Below are 5,082 nucleotides of genomic sequence, written 5' to 3'. Positions count from 1 at the left end.
CGCTCACTTCCAAGGCCTCTGGAGCTCAGGGGCCCGGCTGGAGCAGCCGACGTGCCCAGCCTCTGGAGGTCCACGGCCGGGCTTGCGGGTGCCGACCTCCCCACCCTTGGTACTCCAGTTTTAATTACAAACGTAAAATCCTAATCACTAACACGTCCAAATTTTTCTGCGCCCCTGGTACTCCATTTTAAATTACAAAAATAAAATCCTAATCACTAACACTTCCAAATTTTCCCTGCACCCCTGGTACTCCAGTTTAAATGACAAACATAAAATCCCGATCACTAATACTTCCAAAAACCCTCGTCGGATTGACAAAGAAGACGATCCAGCGCGGGGGTCTCCGCATCTTGGATCGGCCGGCCGAAGCACCGCCGTATTTCCCGTGGTCACAGTCTAAATATTCGGGTAGGCTCTGGTCTTATTCTTGCTTTGCTTTGCTGGTTTCCAGTGTCATGGTGTGTTTCTTTTTAGCTCATGAGTGTCTGAGTAATAAGAAATAGAAAATGATAAATATTAAAAAAGGCTTCTCTATACAAAATACACATTTCAATTAATACATTTATGATATAGATGAGTGTGTTGATTCGCATTTGTGCTGTTTTGGTGTTATAATGTGTCCAACCTGTACTGATTCCAAAAATGAAATCATAATCACTAACACGTCCAAATTTTTCTGCGCCCCTGGTACTCCATCTTAAATTACAAACGTAAAATCCTAATCACTAACACGTCCAAATTTTTCTGCGCCCCTGGTACTCCATTTTAAATTACAAAAATAAAATCCTAATCACTAACACTTCCAAATTTTCCCTGCACCCCTGGTACTCCAGTTTAAATGACAAACATAAAATCCCGATCACTAATACTTCCAAAAACCCTCGTCGGATTGACAAAGAAGACGATCCAGCGCGGGGGTCTCCGCATCTTGGATCGGCCGGCCGAAGCACCGCCGTATTTCCCGTGGTCACAGTCTAAATATTCGGGTAGGCTCTGGTCTTATTCTTGCTTTGCTTTGCTGGTTTCCAGTGTCATGGTGTGTTTCTTTTTAGCTCATGTGCGTCTGAGTAATAAGAAATAGAAAATGATAAATATTAAAAAAGGCTTCTCTATACAAAATACACATTTCAATTAATACATTTATGATATAGATGAGTGCGTTGATTGGCATTTGTGCTGTTTTGGTGTTATAATGTGTCCAACCTGTACCGATTCCAAAAATGAAATCATAATAACTAACAGCTCCAAATTTTTCTGCGCCCCTGGTACTCCATTTTAAATTACAAAAATAAAATCCTAATCACTAACACTTCCAAATTTTCCCTGCACCCCTGGTACTCCAGTTTAAATGACAAACATAAAATCCCAATCACTGTTACTTCCAAAAACCCTCGTCGGATTGACAAAGAAGACGATCCAGCGCGGGGGTCTCCGCATCTTGGATCGGCCGGCCGAAGCACCGCCGTTTTTCCCGTGGTCACTGTCTAAATATTCGGGTAGGCCCTGGTCTTATTCTTGCTTTGCTTTGCTGGTTTCCAGTGTCATGGTGTGTTTCTTTTTAGCTCATGTGTGTCTGAGTAATTGGAAATAGAAAATGATAAATATTAAAAAAGGCTTCTCTATACAAAATACACATTTCAATTAATACATTTATGATATAGATGAGTGCGTTGATTGGCATTTGTGCTGTTTTGGTGTTATAATGTGTCCAACCTGTACCGATTCCAAAGATGAAATCATAATAACTAACAGCTCCAAATTTTTCTGCGCCCCTGGTACTCCATCTTAAATTACAAAAATAAAATCCTAATCACTAACACTTCCAAATTTTCCCTGCGCCCCTGGTACTCCAGTGTGGACTTAGTCATATTTCGGCTAAGTCCAAAATGGAATACCAGGGGCACGAAAGCTGAAACGGAGTACCAGGGGCGCGAGCTTCCAGCGGGTGCGGCTATTGGCTTCATCCCAGGAGGTGTGCTTAAGTGTGGGTACGCAGGTCCGGCTGGGGCGCAAGGTTCCTGGAGAGTCCATCTCTGGCTCTCCACAGGGAGACTTCTGGAGCCGTCGTGCCCGCCTCTGGAGGTCCACGGCCGGGCTTGTTGGTGCCGCCCCCCCCCCGGTCCCTGGAGCTTAGCTTCCAGGAGGCCATCTCAGAGGGTCCTGGGGGTCATTTGGAGCGGATTGAGCGCTCACTTCCAAGGCCTCTGGAGCTCAGGGGCCCGGCTAGAGCAGCCGACGTGCCCAGCCTCTGGAGGTCCACGGCCGGGCTTGTTGGTGCCGAGCTCCCCGGTCCCTGGAGCTCAGCTTCCAGGAGGCCATCTCAGAGGGTCCTGGGGGTCATTTGGAGCGGATTGAGCGCTCACTTCCAAGGTCTCTGGAGCTCAGGGGCCAGGCTGGAGCAGCGGACGTGCCCAGCCTCTGGAGGTCCACGGCCGGGCTTGTTGGTGCCGACCTCCCCGGTCTCTGGAGCTGAGCTTCCAGGAGGCCATCTCAGAGGGTCCTGGGGGTCATTTGGAGCGGATTGAGCGCTCACTTCCAAGGTCTCTGGAGCTCAGGGGCCAGGCTAGAGCAGCCGACGTGCCCAGCCTCTGGAGGTCCACGGGCGGGCTTGTTGGTGCCGAGCTCCCCGGTCCCTGGAGCTTAGCTTCCAGGAGGCCATCTCAGAGGGTCCTGGGGGTCATTTGGAGCGGATTGAGCGCTCACTTCCAAGGTCTCTGGAGCTCAGGGGCCAGGCTAGAGCAGCCGACGTGCCCAGCCTCTGGAGGTCCACGGGCGGGCTTGTTGGTGCCGAGCTCCCCGGTCCCTGGAGCTTAGCTTCCAGGAGGCCATCTCAGAGGGTCCTGGGGGTCATTTGGAGCGGATTGAGCGCTCACTTCCAAGGCCTCTGGAGCTCAGGGGCCCGGCTGGAGCAGCCGACGTGCCCAGCCTCTGGAGCTGACGTGCCCAGCCTCTGGAGGTCCACGGGCGGGCTTGTTGGTGCCGAGCTCCCCGGTCCCTGGAGCTTAGCTTCCAGGAGGCCATCTCAGAGGGTCCTGGGGGTCATTTGGAGCGGATTGAGCGCTCACTTCCAAGGCCTCTGGAGCTCAGGGGCCCGGCTAGAGCAGCCGACATGCCCAGCCTCTGGAGGTCCACGGCCGGGCTTGTTGGTGCCGAGCTCCCCGGTCCCTGGAGCTTAGCTTCCAGGAGGCCGTCTCAGAGGGTCCTGGGGGTCATTTGGAGCGGATTGAGCGCTCACTTCCAAGGCCTCTGGAGCTCAGGGGCCCGGCTGGAGCAGCCGACGTGCCCAGCCTCTGGAGCTGACGTGCCCAGCCTCTGGAGGTCCACGGCCGGGCTTGTTGGTGCCGAGCTCCCCGGTCCCTGGAGCTTAGCTTCCAGGAGGCCATCTCAGAGGGTCCTGGGGGTCATTTGGAGCGGATTGAGCGCTCACTTCCAAGGCCTCTGGAGCTCAGGGGCCCGGCTGGAGCAGCCGACGTGCCCAGCCTCTGGAGCTGACGTGCCCAGCCTATGGAGGTCCACGGCCGGGCTTGTTGGTGCCGAGCTCCCCGGTCCCTGGAGCTTAGCTTCCAGGAGGCCATCTCAGAGGGTCCTGGGGGTCATTTGGAGCGGATTGAGCGCTCACTTCCAAGGCCTCTGGAGCTCAGGGGCCCGGCTGGAGCAGCCGACGTGCCCAGCCTCTGGAGGTCCACGGCCGGGCTTGCGGGTGCCGACCTCCCCACCCTTGGTACTCCAGTTTTAATTACAAACGTAAAATCCTAATCACTAACACGTCCAAATTTTTCTGCGCCCCTGGTACTCCATTTTAAATTACAAAAATAAAATCCTAATCACTAACACTTCCAAATTTTCCCTGCACCCCTGGTACTCCAGTTTAAATGACAAACATAAAATCCCGATCACTAATACTTCCAAAAACCCTCGTCGGATTGACAAAGAAGACGATCCAGCGCGGGGGTCTCCGCATCTTGGATCGGCCGGCCGAAGCACCGCCGTATTTCCCGTGGTCACAGTCTAAATATTCGGGTAGGCTCTGGTCTTATTCTTGCTTTGCTTTGCTGGTTTCCAGTGTCATGGTGTGTTTCTTTTTAGCTCATGAGTGTCTGAGTAATAAGAAATAGAAAATGATAAATATTAAAAAAGGCTTCTCTATACAAAATACACATTTCAATTAATACATTTATGATATAGATGAGTGTGTTGATTCGCATTTGTGCTGTTTTGGTGTTATAATGTGTCCAACCTGTACTGATTCCAAAAATGAAATCATAATCACTAACACGTCCAAATTTTTCTGCGCCCCTGGTACTCCATCTTAAATTACAAACGTAAAATCCTAATCACTAACACGTCCAAATTTTTCTGCGCCCCTGGTACTCCATTTTAAATTACAAAAATAAAATCCTAATCACTAACACTTCCAAATTTTCCCTGCACCCCTGGTACTCCAGTTTAAATGACAAACATAAAATCCCGATCACTAATACTTCCAAAAACCCTCGTCGGATTGACAAAGAAGACGATCCAGCGCGGGGGTCTCCGCATCTTGGATCGGCCGGCCGAAGCACCGCCGTATTTCCCGTGGTCACAGTCTAAATATTCGGGTAGGCTCTGGTCTTATTCTTGCTTTGCTTTGCTGGTTTCCAGTGTCATGGTGTGTTTCTTTTTAGCTCATGTGCGTCTGAGTAATAAGAAATAGAAAATGATAAATATTAAAAAAGGCTTCTCTATACAAAATACACATTTCAATTAATACATTTATGATATAGATGAGTGCGTTGATTGGCATTTGTGCTGTTTTGGTGTTATAATGTGTCCAACCTGTACCGATTCCAAAAATGAAATCATAATAACTAACAGCTCCAAATTTTTCTGCGCCCCTGGTACTCCATTTTAAATTACAAAAATAAAATCCTAATCACTAACACTTCCAAATTTTCCCTGCACCCCTGGTACTCCAGTTTAAATGACAAACATAAAATCCCAATCACTGTTACTTCCAAAAACCCTCGTCGGATTGACAAAGAAGACGATCCAGCGCGGGGGTCTCCGCATCTTGGATCGGCCGGCCGAAGCACCGCCGTTTTT

This window comes from Pagrus pagrus, assembly GCF_965226575.1.
Source record: "Pagrus pagrus genome assembly, contig: HAP1_SCAFFOLD_121, whole genome shotgun sequence".
NCBI lineage: Eukaryota > Metazoa > Chordata > Actinopteri > Spariformes > Sparidae > Pagrus > Pagrus pagrus.
Note: the sequence above shows the minus strand (reverse complement) of the source record.